The sequence below is a fragment of the Vicugna pacos genome, chromosome 36 (genome assembly GCF_048564905.1).
Source record: "Vicugna pacos chromosome 36, VicPac4, whole genome shotgun sequence".
NCBI classification, from domain to species: domain Eukaryota; kingdom Metazoa; phylum Chordata; class Mammalia; order Artiodactyla; family Camelidae; genus Vicugna; species Vicugna pacos.
In genome coordinates this window covers 5,713,885-5,729,991 of record NC_133022.1, presented here as the reverse complement: position 1 = coordinate 5,729,991, position 16,107 = coordinate 5,713,885, and the positions used below count along the sequence as shown (strand labels likewise).

Below are 16,107 nucleotides of genomic sequence, written 5' to 3'. Positions count from 1 at the left end.
AGGAGCTGTCTGATTAAGTTTGGCTCTTCCTCCGTTTTATTAAATTACCATCTCCATGTCTTAGCCTCCTTCTTACACACCATTATCTTGTCCTTTGAGTATCTGACAAATGTCTCCTCATTTATCCACATATGTGGTACGATCCTCCTCTCATGCTCTTAGATTTTCTCACTGTTACACTCTTACCGCTGTTCTGTAGTCTTCCCAGTGCTCCTTTGTGGGTGATACCTTACGTAGAGCTTGGCGTGTGTCTCTCTTACATCTTATTATCCTTTTATTTGCATTCAGGTTTACTCAACTAGGATTTTTTCCTTTTATGTTATTTTATTACTATTCTAAAATATTTAAATCCTTAATTTCCACTTTCACGTTCTTCTACTGTCCTGTTTCCAAAAGGAAATGAGAGCATAGCTCCGTCGCCTGTACATTGTCCACGGTCCCTGGGCTGGGGTAGGTCCCGACTCCTACCTGCCAGTTGCTTCGAGGGTGTGGAGCACCCGGGGGCTCACATGCAGCACCCCGGGAATGGCGCGGGGTCCTGGCGCCCCCTCCTTACTGCTGAGGTCTGGGTGTGGCTGGGCGGCCGCTAGGCTAGGCGCGCCGGCTGGGGCAGCTCCTGGGAGATGCAGCGGCGCAGGCGCTCCAGGTTCTGGCAGTGGAGCTGGATGTCGTTGTGCCTGGAGGCCCCCACCCACAGAGGCTCCACGGCCTTGGGGCAGCCCTGGTAGAGCGCCAGCCCGTACGAGAAGTCGGCCACCTCGTCTTCCAACCCATGGATGATGAGCACCGGCGACGTCAGCTTGGGCCCCTTCTCCATGCTGTGCGGTCGGGGAGTCACGTTAGGCCTCCGCGCCCCACCCCCGCTGAGGCCCCGCCCCCTGGGTCCCCGCCCCGCGCTCACTTGGGGAACGCGTCTAAGTAGTAGGTCTTCTTGGTGTCGGGGAAGGCCATGCGCATGCCCGAGGTGCAGCACCACCGTGGCGCACTCATAGCGCGAAGCCAGGTCCACGGCGGGCACCGTGCGGATGCTCTGCCCCTACAGGATGTTGCTGTCCCGGCTGATGCCGTACCTGGCAGCGGTGGGGGCAGGATCAGCTGGGACACAACGCGCGCACACCCCTCCCACTGCCTGCCCTCCTGGGGCAGTCCCCTATTCTCCACGCTTAGGCTCGGCCCAGGACCCTCCCCTGACCCCCAACCCCAACACCAAGGAGGCGGTCGGACCAATACAGGAGGTAGAACCCAGATAGGTGTGAGGGGAGCTGGCCGACAGCCACCCCACTCTGCCGTTTCTTAGAGAGTATCTACTTGATCACACCTGGGCAGTGCACCTGTAAGGGCCCCACCCGCTCCTCCTGGTCATCCAGCTATCCCCACCCCTACACATGCCTGACCAGGGCCACATGCAGAACCTGCTTGGGACTTTCCTGTCTCTGCTGTTCTGAACTGGACAGCCCTTCCTGGTCGCACTGGAAGGGGGCGTGTCTTCCAGCAGCCCTCACCCCCACCCTCATCCACCCTCTTCGCAAGCTGTGGGGTGGCGATTGGAGGCAGCTGTATCCTCTGATGCCTCAGCGAGTTTGCAACCCCTCAGTGTCTCCATAGCCAGTTAGGTTAGTACAACACAGGTGAGCAGGAACAACGGCTCCTGAGAGAAAATGGGTGGCCGCCACCTCCTTCTCTGGGCCCCTCCCCTACCAGTGGCCAGGTCCTGGGGCCCACCCGCCACCCCAAGCTCCCCTAGCCCCACACCAGCACGGCTGATCCAGCACCATACCACCAGGTGCTCCTTCCTGACCACACGAGGACCATTCACCACCTTCCAGTGCTGGAGGTCTCTGTGGCCTTCCTCCCACACACCCATGACCCTGATCCCAAAGGAGCCTCTCCTCTCAGTGGCCAGGGAAGGGCTGTATCTCACCTGGGCAGCCAGACTGTCCATCTCCCTGTCCACCCAGGGGCCATCTGCACTGTCCCTGTCCTCTGGCCCAAACCCCCAGACAAACCTCCAGGCCTCGGGGATGCCATTTGGCCTTGTGCCCACTACCCTGGCTGTTCCTCCCAGGCCGGCTCTCTGGTTCGCTGTGAGCACCGCTGTGCCAAGCCCTGGCCCAGTCCAATCACCCAGCTCCAGGCAGGGACCCCCAGCTGCAACCTGGCCATCTCCACCTGGACAAATGTGGCAGGTGCCGGACATTTGGCTCTTCCAGGCCTCCCCAGCCCTGGATCATGGCCTGGGCCCAAGCCTCCCTCCCTCCTGCTTATTCTCAGCTGTTGGGGCTGAGGGATTTGGTCTCTGGAGGTCAAGGCTGGTAGAAGGACCAACAGATGAAACTCAGAACTCTCATCCCTATGTGGGGTGTGATTCTGCAGTGACCCCCCCTCTGAGCCAGCGGCGACAGGCTGAAGCAGCCGAGGTTGGACACATACCTGCACCATGCCACCCAGCACAGGTCCCCACTGCCAGGGGATCCCACTCTTAGGGCCTGCATCAGGGACTGCTAGGGCATCACTATGGCACCAGGGACCCCGCCTCCCCAGGGCAGGTGGGCTTTGGTCCTGGCACGGGCTGGTCACTCCAGTGGGCCAGGCAGGGCAGAGCTGGGGCAGCCAGCCCTGTGGAGGCAGAGGGCACAGTCTCCAGGAGGGTGGGGGCTGGGTGCATCTCCCTCTAGAGCAGCCCGGGGCGCAGGGCCACACTCTGCACTCTGCACACGCTGGTTGAGACAGAGCCACTGTGCTTCGGTGAGTGAGCACAGGGGTGGAAGTGTCCACCAGGGTCTGCATGACCAGGGCGGTGGGGTCCAGGGAAGGAGGTGCAGACCAGACCACAATGGCCCTGTCTTGAGTCAGGCCCGTGGGTGTGTGCTGGACACCGTGCCCGCGGAGGACCCAGCTTCTGCTCGCCGACCTCCCACCAGCCACCAGGTCTGTGCTGGGTACTAAGCTGCCCAAGGGAGCCTTCCAGGCCCAGAGGAGCCCTGCCCTCAGGATGTGACCATGATCCATTACCAGCACCTGACACAGAGGCCCTGCCCCACCTACCCTGCCCCCAAGAGCTACCACAGCCTGGTTGGGGGGTGGGGCTGAGCCCTTTCACACAGGCCTCACACACCACCTCCTGAACTGGGAGGGGCCCACACCCACCCCTCTCCATCCAGGTGGAGCCTCCACTCCTATGGGGACCAGTGCCAGGCCCTGTCCCTGCCTCCGCTCAGGCAAGGGGCTCCCAGGAGGGGCCAGCCCCAGGGAGGCTTGAAGCCCGCCCACCCACCTCCCTGCACTTGGCTGTCACCACACAGAGAACACACAAGGCCAGGCCTTGCCCTGTGGCCCAGGGTGGCCACAAACAGGCTCCCTTTCCTACAGGCCCACCCCCTTGGGCTTCCTCCCTCCCCAAGGAAGCCAGCCTGAGTGCCTGAGGGGCGCACCTTGCAACCACCTGGTTTCACCTGGTCTGGTGACCTGTAAGGCAATGCTTGCCTGCCCTCCCCTATCCCGCTGCAGTGCAGAGCTCACCTGGTGCACAGGGCCTGCTGGGCAGCATAGATGTCAGCATGGAGGCTCGGCTCGGAGGGCTTGCCCGCGCTCACACTGCAGCTGGAGTGGACCTAGGAGGTCAGTGCTTTGTTTTCTGGGGGGAGGTAATTAGGCTTATTTATTTATTATTATATTTAACAGAGGTACTGGGGATTGAACCCAGGACCTCATGCATGCTAAGCACGGGCTCTACCCCTGAGCTACAATTTACTTCCTAGTATTCCATATCCAAATCAAACAGCATATCGTAAGAGAAGTCTTACTGCTTGGTAACTTGCAGGTTAACTGTTCTCACGTTGCTGACTGCAGAATAAAATAAAATTCTGACCCTGTTGAGAGACATGTGACAAGCCTTGCGTCTCTAAGGCAACTTCTGGATTCTACATGCTAAATTCCAATACTTGTGACACAAGTTAAAATTCTCAGATGGGCAGAAAAAAAGACTACATCTCAAAGGGTGCTTTTTCACAAAAATAAGACAGAAATGAAAATTGTATTTCTCCTCATTTATTGAAATGTAAACACAAACATGGCAAACTTTTTCTGAAGAAGATTTTTAAAAATTAAAACATTTCAGCCTAAAGAAGTCCATTTCTATATGGGCACAACACCTCCAATTCACACTTTATAAATCGCCTACATGTAGAAGAGCTATTGGTCTATGAGGAATTTACTCTTTCCTGGCTCATCAAAGGTGGAAAATAGGGTTTAAGGAAGGAAAAAAGAAAAAGGCCCAACAAATTTACACACACACCCCCACACTTCCACACTACTGTTTGTAACAAATCTTCCATAGCAAGCAAGTCTCTAGATAGACCTGTGTCACCAAGGGAAAAAATAAAACAAAAACTACTCTTTTTTGTCATGCTATCCCTATTCAAATAAAAAAAAAAGTCTGTGAAAATGTCCATACCCTGTTAAGGTGCAAAGAAAGTAGCAAGCCATTTGGTTGTACGTGCATTGGGATATTTCAATATAAACAGAAGATTAAAAAACTGAGTTTTGGGGGAGGCTGTAGCTCAGTGGTAGAGCACATGCTTAGCATGCACGAGGTCTCAGGTTCAATCCCCAGTGCCTCCATTAAATAAACAAACAAACATAATTACCTCTTCCTCCCCAAAAAGAAACCGATTAACTCAATAAATAAGCTGAGTTCTTTGCGGGCAGGAAGCACTGAGTAGACACAACTCAACACCAGACAGAAGGCGGCCTTGCATGAAGTGAAGCACGTGGTTACTTCCTCCCCTGACATCTCTGTTTTCCCCACATAGTTGGAGAATCACGGACCCTAGTTAACAGGGGCGAGTGTAGACTCCAGGCACTAGTGACCCCCAGTGGGGTTGGTGTACATGGTGGCCCCGCATGAGGGTAAGTTGTCATTGACACTATGCAGTGACAGCAGAAAGCAAAATAAATTTAGTGTCTTTTGTAAAACTGTAAAATTCTCAACAGCTGTCCAGTCTCTGCGCTGCCTGCACCAGGCTGGATGGTGCCCACAGCCCCACCGGGGCCATGACATCATCTGGTCACCACGCTGCTGTTTTCAGCATCGTGACCGTGTGATGAGGAGACAGAAGTTGGAAGGAACCGTAGCCAGGGCAGCAGCAGCAAAACCAGCATTCATGTCCCTGAGGGGACGAGAGAAAAGGAAATAACTAAGCCACCACTAACCGGTGTGTGCCCTCTTCTCTGCCCACTTCTTCCCAGGAGGACGGCTTTGTTGTCTGGCAGCTGTCACTCCTGGGGTTTTTTGGGCATTACTACGGGTGATGGTTCAGGGGCTGCGGGTGTGGGGCTGGGGCACCGTAAGATGGGTTCTCCCTCGAAAAAGGAAGAGATGGGAAGGAGATTAGAGTGGTGAGGGGTCCTGGGGCTGAGTTTAAAAAGCATGAGTGTGGTTGGGGGGAGAGCGAGGCTTTTTAGAGACGTTATGTCCTGTTTTTTGGAATCTCTCTGTGGAGAGAGTTGCTCTTGACCACTGTTCCTTCATCCACGACTGCACGGTTTGCTGTTAGGATGTACCCTCGGCTACTGTAAATTTCTGTTCATTCCAGTTATGTCTGTTTTTAGACAAAGTGCAAGCACCTTGTCTTTAACTTTCAAGGAGTCTGTCATTTCACACCAGAGGACCTTCACACCAGGCAACTTTATGTGAAACACATGTGGAGCCCCCAACAGTCACCAATTAGTGACTGGAATGAAAAATAATTGACACAAGAAGGGAAATGCGCTCTGCTCCCATATCTGAAGGAAGACAAAGCAAAGTGAAACAGCAAGAATAAAATTATGTGGTTTGAAATCAAAATGATAATTTCTTGAAGCTTAAACAAATGGTTCGTTTAAAATAATTCCACTTCTTGTAAAAGTAAAAACTTCTGAAAGGTGAGACTGAGAAATTTGGAAGGAGACTGTGGGCCACAGGGGAAAAGGCTGTGCAATGAAGAGCATTCATAAGGCACCAGGATTTTCATCCTCCCCCCACAGCAGTAACTCCAGAGGGACTATTTATGCAGAGGCAAATTTGGAAACTAATTATAGGTTTTGGAGATAATACGGTAGAAGCATGCTCTGTCAGACATGAAAGAATATATATGTAGATTAATCAGTCAAAATCCCTCATTTTACAAAAGAGGAAACGGAGCTATTCATTATTAGAAGTCTTGGAAGAGCTCTTAATTCTACTTTCTTTGTTCTTAATCTATACTAGTTGCTCCTGGTACAAAGTTTTGACACATATTCTTTCTGTTCTAGAATATCTTACCTAGGCTTACAGAGACAAAGTCCTACAGAGAATAAAAATTATTTTTCAGAAAATCTGCACCTCCTTCCCAAACTTCTCAGTGCAAAATGTTCTCAGATTGGGGGAAAATGTTAAATTTAGAAAAATGTCTAATTATTCATTTGAATAAAGCTATCAAGATGTTTTTTCACACAATTGTAATATAAAATAATTTCAAACCTTAGGTTTTTTTCTGATTCAAAAACATTATACACCTAAAAATTTTGAGAAAGAGTAAAAGCTTGTGAAGAAAAGTAAGAGAAAATCATTTAGCATCCAACAATATGTTTTGGTGATGTTTCTCCAAATTATTATTACATTTACTGGAATAATTTTCAATATACAGGTTTGTAACCTATTCTATCATCTAAACATTATTTTAGGACTTTTTTCTATGCTGTTTAATATTCCATTTACTTCAATAACTGCATAAAATTTGATCATATGTCTATATCTGTGTGTGTGTGTGTTACCTCTGCCACCATCATTTATTCCACTGATTTGTCATGATGTATACACATGGTTGGCTGTAAACATTTTTACATGAAATCTTTTCTCTTAATTTTAAGGAATTATTTCCTTAGGAGATATGCCTAGAAATGCTCAAAATGTACTAATATTTCCAAGGGCATTTTGTTTTCTAAAAACCTTTGACCAATTTATAATATACCACCACTGTGTGAAGCTCCAGCCTCACTTCAGGTCTGCCAGCAATGAGTTTTTTTGTTTGTTTTTTGTTTTCTTTTTTTTTTTTATGGACTTACTATGTCTACATGTCAGCTACTCTTTAAAAAAAAAAAACCTGGACAGATTTATTCCACTGAAATTGGCTCCCGTTAACTAGTATATTTAGTTGGAATAGCTATTCTGAGAATAATTCTTCACAAAGAAATTATCCGTATCAGTTATTTTATGTCACAAAGTTATTCTCTATACCACTGGCAGGTCTAAAAATTCAAGTCGGTTTGTTCTTGCGAACTTGAAACACAATGGATCCCATAGTACATTGTTAATAAATGACAGCTCTGGCCCTGACCAAAACGTGTTGATTTAACTCCAAATGAACTGAAATAAGAGCCAGAATACGGGGAGAAAGAGGAAACGCTTCCTCCACCCTCCACCAGCGCGTTTTCTGAACAGGCTGCTTCTCTTGGGCGTCTGCTCTCCATCCCTTCCTGCTTCCCTTCGGCACATCTCAAGGGGCCCCTCCCACTCTGGGGAGGGCTGCCAAGTTCTGCGTAAGTCTGCAAACGGCCTTGGGCCGCGAGACTGGCTGTCGGCTTGGCCCACGGGGACCCTCCTTCATCCCGGGCATCTAGGCCCTGAGAGCAAGGCGTTCACTCCCCGTGCAGGTGTGAATGGCAGGAAGTCCTTCTCCTAGGACAAGTCCCAGGACAGGGCCTCTGGGGTTGGCAGGGAGCACACACTGAAGCCCCACCTGAGAGCCATGCTAGGAGGGGCCGTAAATTCAAGGTGGTGACCTTTCCCATCTTACACTTTGCAGATGACCAGGCTCCAAGAGAGCAGAGGGGAGCAGGTGCCAGAGGACAGCCTTGGGTCCAGGGCCAGTGGGTCCTGTCACCAAAAGCACAGCTTCCCTCCCACGTGGAGCTGTGGCGGGGCCTCCAGAACTCGGGGGAATGCAGGCACCCTCTTCCCACCTCAGGAACGCACAGAGTGGGAAATCATGCCTTCGCGAGTTCCTGGTTTGCAATTAAACCCTCAATCTGGGGATCTGCCTGGTGGCGAGCTAAGGGGATCCAAAGTCCAAATGTCCAGGCTGGACCCCCGGTTGCTGGGCGGCCGCACATGGTCCCCGGGTCCCAGCCTCACATCAGGCCGCTGCCTCCCTCCTGCGCAGAAGTTGGAGGCTGGGCGCGGGGCACAGGTGGGTTCTGGGCTCCCGGCTACCACGAGGGGCGACGACCCCCTCCCCTTCCCTGGGTGCGAGTATAGCGGGGAAGGGTGGGGGTTACAGGAGCCTGAGGGACGGCCTTTAACGGTTGGGCCCTCAGGGACAGCCCTCTCCCCCTCCGTCCCGGACCGCGCCCGCCCACCCCGCGCCTCCCCGCGTCCCCCAGTGCACAGTGCGGGGCCCCGGCCCCATCCGCGCCCGTGGAGCCCCAGGCCGGCGGTGCAGCCAGTTACCAGGGCGCGGAGAACATGACGCAGTGCGCGGCGCTCTGGATGCCGCGCGTGCCCGTGCCCGTGTACAGGTGCTTGGCGTGCGGGTCCTGCCCGTCCCCGCCATCGGCTGGGGGGGACCTGTCCGACGCTGCACCCCCCCCACCCCCAGCTCCTTTGCCCGCGCGCCCCAGCGCCCGCTCCGGCTCAGCAGCCCCAGTAGCAGATGCGGGGCGGCCGGACCGGGCCCGGGGCCGCGGCGAGAGGAGGCGCCCTGAGCTCGCGGGTATCACGGCGGGCTGGGCGCGCTCTCTCCGCGGCAGCCAGCGATGTGTTTTATAGATCGCATTATTTGACAATACCAGGCTAGAAAAGTCATAGCTTAATTAGAAAAGTCAGGTAAAGTGGAAAACAAAACACATACACATACCTATTATATAAATTTTATATAACCCTGAAATATGTTAACTTGCATCTTTTCTGATTTAGAGACGAAAGGCTTTGACTTAGCTCTTTGCTTCGTCTTTATTGCATAAACTACACCCACCCTACATCACTCTGATTTTCAGTTTTTGGGTTTTGTGTTTGTTTTTTTAGAGTGAAGCAAGAAAGCAAGGACACTTAGAAAGCAATAGGGATGCAGAAATCCTGTGACCTTTAAAGAAATTTGTGACCCTGTTTTTATGTTGTTGCCTCCAAAATGATTTTGACATACATTGCTTTACTCTTCAAAGCAGAAGTGTAATGGATTCATTCGTTGTAAAGGGGAGGGTAAGGACAGCTCTCTGGTCTTCATAACCTTTTTATTTGTTGCTGAACATTCGTTATATCCCACTATTTTTGGAGTAGAAACTCATGATGAAGTACAGTCTAAGGAAGAGGTCAGAAGTGATACCTACTAGACCACGTGTCTTTCTACTGTTGTGCACAGAGCAGAGTCTTGACTTGGGGCAAATGGCTGTTATTAGCTTTGAGTCTTTTCACACTGCAAGAAGCTTTTCCTTAGTTCTTATCACCTGTAAATACATAAAAAGCTAACTGAGAATAGATATGAGTACTATTATTTACTGCCAAAAGGCTGTCTGACATGAAATGCTGTGGAACAACAATATACACTGAAAGATCCGCTCTCCACCTGTATTGCATTGTGAAAGTCTGATAGTTCAGCAATTTGTTGCATTTGTAAGTAACCAGCTTATGTATTCTTCTCTGACATTTAAAAATATCTGTGGAGATTATACTAGCTTTAGGTGTACAACATAGTGATTCAATTCTTTTATAGGTTACAGTCCACTTAAAGTTAGTATAAAACATTGGCTACATTGCCTGTGTCGTACAGTGTACCCTGCTATCTTATTTATTTCATCCCTAGTAGCTGTGTCTCTTATCTCCTGCCCTATCATGCCCTCCCCTCCCCTCCCCCATTGGTAACCATGATTTTGTTCTCTATATCTGTGAGTCTGTTTCTGTTTTGTTATATTCAGCAGTTTGCTTGCTTTATTTTTTAGATTCCACGTATGTGTGATTCTACATACAATACTTGACTTTCTCTGTCTGACTTAGTTCAGTAGGCATAATACCCTCCAGATCCATCTATACTGCCTGTTGCAAATGGCAAAGTTTCAATCTTTTCATAAATGAAAAATAGTCCAGTGTGTGTGTGTGTGTGTGTGTGTGTGTGTGTATACTTATACCACATCTTCTTTATCCATTCATTTGTTGACAGACACTTAGGTTGCGTCCATATCTTGATAACTGTAAATAAGGCTGCTATGAATACTGAGATGTGTGCATATCTTTTCCTTTTTCTCTAAATCCTGAGCAGCATTTGTTATTTGCGGTCTTACTGACTCTAGCCATTCTGACAGGTGTGAGGTGATATCCCACTGTGGTTTTGATTTGCATTTCCCTGATGAGGAGTGCTGCTGAGCACCTTTTCAGTGCCTGTTGGCATCTGCTTGTCCCCTTTGGAAAAATGTCCATCAGATCTTCTGCCCATTTTATTGATTGGGTTGTTTGGGTTTAGTTGACTTTTGAGTTGTATGAGCTGTTTATATATTTCAGATATTGACCCTTTATCTATCATATAATTTGGAAATACTTTCTCCCACTCAGTAGGTTGTCTTTTCATTTTGTTAATGTTTGCCTTTGTTATGCAAAATCTTTTAAGTTTATTTAGATCCCATCGTTTATTTTAGCTTTCATTTCCTTTGCTGAGGAGACAGATACCAAAAACATATTGCTGTGATATATGCCAAAGATTATCTGCCTAATGTTTGTAGGAATTGTATGGCTTCTAGTCTTATGTTTAGGTCTTTAAGCCATTTTGAGTTTATTATTGTATATGCTGTGAAATGTTCTAGTTTCATTTACCTTTGGCTGTCCAGGTTTCCCAGCACCACTTAACGAAGAGACTGTCTTTTCCCCAATGAATACCCATGCTTCATTTGTCATGGATTAATTGACCAAGTGTGTGAGTTTGTTTCTGGACTCTCCGTTCTGTTGCACTGATCTACTTCTCTGTTTTTGTGCCAGCACCAAACTTTTTTTGATGACTGTATCTTTGTAGTATAGTTTGAAGGCAGGGAGTGTGATGCTTCCAGCTTTGTTCTTTTTCTCAAGATTGCCTTGGCTCTTGAGTTTGTGTGTGTGTGTGTGTGTGTTTTGTTTAAATTTTAGGGTTATTTGTTCTATTCCTGTTAAAACTGTCATGAATATTTTGATAGGGATTGCATTAATTCTGTAGATTGCTTTGGGTAGTATAAATATTTTAACAGTATTAACCATTTCAATCCATGAACACTGGCTATCTTTTCATTGATTTATATCATCTTCAGTTTCCTTCATCAGTGTTTCATAGATTTCAGAGTATAGGTCTTTTTCCTCCTTGGTTAAGTTTATTCCTAGGTGTTTTTTTGTTGTTGTTCTTCTTCTTCTGATTTTAAATGGGGTTGATTTCTTGATTTCTCTTTCTGATAGTTGATTATTTGTGTATAGAAAAGCAACAGACTTCTGTATATTAATCTTGTATCCTACAACTTTACTGAATTCATTTATTCATTTTAATAACTTTTTGGGTGGAGATTTTAGGGTTTTATACATATAGTATCATGTCATCTGTGAATAATGACAATTTTACTTCCTGCATTCCAATTTGGATACATTTTGTATCTTTTTCTTTCTGCTCTGGCTAGCACTGTGGTCCAGTACTATGTTAAATGTAAGTGGCAAAATTGGGCATCCTTGCTCCTTGTAAGAAGTGAAAAGCTTTTGGCTTTCGACTGTTGGGTATGATGTTGGCTGTGGGTTTGTCAGCACTTTACATGTAACATGGCACTCCCCTCAGGCCTGAAAAGCTTCTGCAGAAAAATCTGCTGATGGCCTTGGGAGTTCCCTCTATGTGACTCTTTGTTTTTCTCCTGCTGCCTTTAAAATTCTCTACTTAAGTTAAATATTTACCAATTTAAATGTGACATGTCTTGGGGTGAGTCTCTTTTGGTTCATCTTGTTTTGGACTCTCTGAGATTCCTGAACCTGGAAATTTGTTTCTTTCTTCAGCTTTGGGAATTTTCAGCCATAATTTCATCAAATTCATTTTCTACACTTTTTGCCCTCTCTTCTCCTCCTGGGACCCCTGTACCACACTTGTTAGTTCACATGATGTTGTCTCAGTGGTCCCGTAAACGGTCTTCAATTTTTTTTAATTTGTTTTTCTTCTTGCTATTCTGACTGAATGATTTCCATTATTCTATATTTCAGATCAAAATATTTTTCTATTTTTCTGTATGACTTTGATGTTAATTCCTTCCAGTGTTTGTTGTTTGTTTGTTTGTTTTCAATTACTTTATTCTTCGGCTCTGACTGATTCTTCTTTATATTTTCTTTTTTTATATTTTCCTGGTTAAAATTTTCACTGTTTTCATCCATTCTTTTCCCAAATTCACTTAGCATTCTTATTACTAATGCTTTGAACTCTTTACCTGGTAGATTAATTATCTGTTTCATTTGTCGTTTCTTTCAGGGATTTATTCTTGTTCTTTTGTTTGAAAGAAATTTCTCTGTCTTCTCATTTTGTTGAGCTTACTCTGTCTTTATGAAATTAGAAGGAGCAGTGACCTCTCCTGGTACTGAAGTAGTGTCCTTGTGTGCTAGCTTCTCTCTGCAGCCTTTGGACCCGGTGGCTTTGGCGGGGAGCAGGATCTGGAGTGCGTATGGGTCACATATTCCCCTCAGGGGTGATAGCAGCTATCACCTTGGTGGGAGGTGTGGCTGGAAATGGAGGGGCTAGAGCCAGAGGCAGGTGTGAGCCAGGGCTTCTCTGCTACTCAGTGGGAGTCACAGCTTCCTGGTCCCAAGTTGCTGGAGCAGAAGTCATAAGGGTAGGGTCCAAACTGGTCCTAATCCATCTACATGCACTCTTCCCACTCCCAGCAATGGCACCTTTGCCCCCATGGGGTGCAGGATTGGAACAAGAGGGGATGGAGCAGACACTGGGTCCCAGCACATCAGGCAGAGATCCAGGCTGGTCCTGATCTGCCACTCTCTAAGCTCCAGCAACAGCTGTCCTTGCCCAGTTTAGATGCAGTGCAGGGTCTCAGTCAGCCCCATCCCCTCCAAATGCTCACTCCCCTCAGTGACAGCAGCCATCACCCTAGTGGGAAGCTGCCCTGGAGCAAGAGGGGCTGGAGTGCATGCCCAGTGTGGCCAGGAGAGGTGCTGGGGCCATCCCAAGACACCAGCCAGAGCCCCGGGCAGTTTCAGTCCACTTCCTCTGCAGATTGCTCTGGAGAGTAAGCAATTGTGTGTACCCATTCTCTAAGAGCAGAGTCTAGGCTTCTTACAGCCCTCCTGTAAGTCCCAGCAGTTTTCAAACCAGCTAAGGGGACTTGCCTTCTGGTGTCGGACCCCACGGCTTGGGTGCCCAATATGTGCTTGGACCCCTCATTCTCCAGGGAGGAGTCCACGGCCATGACATCCCTCCTCTTCTGTGTCACTTGCTAGGAGTTGGGTCCCAAACTGATTGCTTCCCCTCCCTCCCCACCTGCCTCTGTGTGGATCCTTTTCTACAGCCTTAGTTCTAGAAGAGTCTTTCTGCCTGTCTCCAGTTTGTTTTCAGTGAGAGCTGCTCCACATGCAGACGTATATTTTAGTTGTGTCTGGGGGGTGGGGGACGGTGAGCTCCTTGACCTCCCACTTCACCATCTTGATCTCCTCCAGTCTGTCTTCTTTCTCTTCATGCTACTTTGTTTACAGTAATGGAACTTATGAAATTCCTCTCAGAGTGTCTGTTTCTCCTAAATAACACCAATGTCTCTTCCTGAGTCCCCAGATTCTCACCTCAATCCTTAAAGAAAACCTCTCTCTGCAGTTTGTATTTAAGTCCCTGGAACTTGCCTAGTAGCTTTGTCTGCAGTCCCCTTAGTACCACCCACATTACAAAATTATATTTTCTAATAATTCTTTTTGCAAAATCAAAATGGGGTCTGCTCTTTGTGTGTTTTTAATTCAGTCATTCAATCCACTGTCTTATATAAATGAGCTAATAGAAGTATATTGATGTTTGGCCACATGAGCATTTCCCTCTTTAGGGTTTCACCAAATGTCACAACTTGCTGGTCTCTGTGCCACGATGTCCATTTATCTCACACTCACTAGGGCACTGAGCTTCATCACCTCCACACATGCTGTGTGTCTTACGTCAGTTTGGGGCCCTCTCTGTTTGTTGTCTCTTTCAAAAGGATGTTAGTATAAGAGTGAGGGATGCCATTGGACTTCTTCTAAGCCAACCAACTGCTTTTTAGCTTATGGGAATTCATGGCTCTTTCCTTGGGACCTGCTAAACCCATGTGTATTCATGTGACCCACAGAACCTCAAATCCATGAGGAAAAGACATGCTGGCTAGGCCTTCTGCAGATTGATCTGCAAGCTGCCTATGTGGGGCATCCTTCCAAATAACTACCAGACTTAATGACAGATTCTCGACTCTCACCTGAACTACCGTGCATGCTTTTACGCTTGCTTCCCAGCGGCACATGCTGCCCACGATGACGCAGTAATTTTGATATATCCCTTGTAAAGCTATTTTTCTTTTAGTCTTAGATCATTAATTTCCAGTGCTTCACAATAAGAAAACCTGCTCATGTGCATTTCTGGACATCAGAAATCATAACAATAATAGCGCAGTTCCTGAATACAGTTGTTGTCTTCAGTAAGTGTTGGTTGAATCGGTGGACAGATCACATACCTGCTTTCCATGTTCAGTGATTATCACCACTAACACCAGCCTTATTGCCTGTGGTATAGACATGGATTCTTCTTACTAATTTTTTGGTGCATTGGTTAGATTCTCCTACATTGTGCTGCAGTGATAAACAGTCTCAAAATCTCAGTGGCAAACAGAGACATAGGCTTAACATTGGCCAAAGTCTGCCTGTCCCTCCACTTCACTTATGGACGTGGGGTAGATCAGTAGCCAATATCTACGGCAGTCTTGGCACAACAAAGCAGGTGGAGTCACAACCACCTGATAGCTCATAAGGCGTTTTCTCAGAAGGAGCACACATCATCTCTACAAATATTTCTTGGCCCCAAACTGCTGCTTGGCCCAGGGTGAGGTCTTGTGACGATGGACTCATCCAGAGAGGGGATACTTTGACAGTAATACAATCTAACCCAGTTGCCCTCTTGGTTTTCTTGCCATGCACAAGAGCTACTCTCACCCTCTTCTCCAAGGAGCTAATCCCAAAGCCCCAGCACTAGGATTGGTGAGCATCTTAACACTGTCTCTATGCGGATCTTCTTTTTCTGTATACCTATTAACTATAAAGACAATTTTTCTGCCTTGCTCACACAGACACAAAAGCAAGAGCTGCACAAATCCAGAAAACCATAATCAACACTCCCTTTCAGAAGGAAACGATGGGGGAGCAGCACCATCCTGGGACAGAGCAAGTCTGTGATCCCGCTGGGAAGACGTGCAGGCCCTGCCCTGAGGGTGGGGCTCCTAAACCCCTGGTTCTCTAGGACTCGTGACTCCATCTTCTGAAAGATACTCTTCTCCTCAACCACAGATGAGAACACACTGCAGAATATATTATTTTGGGCAAATGCAGACTTCTAACCTGCTTCCTGTTTACAGAAGTTAGGGAATGGCCATCAAAAAGGCTGTTTTAAGTCTTGAACAGTCAGCCTCTTGTAGTTCAAGCGATTCTTTTGAAAGTGATACCTTCTCAAAACTTTGGTTGAATTGTTGTCTGTGAGTCAAGTCAGTTCTGTGTGTCAACACCTCACTCACAAATCTGTACAAGATGTGACTCCACGTTTTTCAACTTATAGATAGTTCCATACACTGCTTTTCTAACTCTGAGCGATGATGTTTTATTTATTTTTCAGTCACAATCCCCCTTTGATATTCTCCTTTGAAGTATGGAGCCTTGTATTAAAGAGTAACAAGGGCGGGCATGCATTTCCCTCAGTCCTCGCTTCTGAGCTGGTTGCCTGGTGGTCACTGGTATTTACTGTGGGAGCCCATGACAGGGTTAACAAATTGTAACAGACCCCAGCCACCACGAACAACTGTGCTTAGTAACTGCTTTGCAAGCAGGCACCTGTGTGTCCGCAACCCTGTCTCCTGGCCCTAAAAAGCAGAGACAATGCCTTGCTT

At 47.6% G+C, this 16,107-nt stretch overlaps 1 pseudogene; it reads right to left on the bottom strand.

Annotated features, from left to right (window-relative positions):
• Window positions 1-586: 586 nt before the first annotated feature.
• Window positions 587-13,413, bottom strand: LOC140691666 (alpha/beta hydrolase domain-containing protein 17A-like; annotated as a pseudogene).
• Between the last annotated feature and the right edge of the window lie 2,694 nt (window positions 13,414-16,107).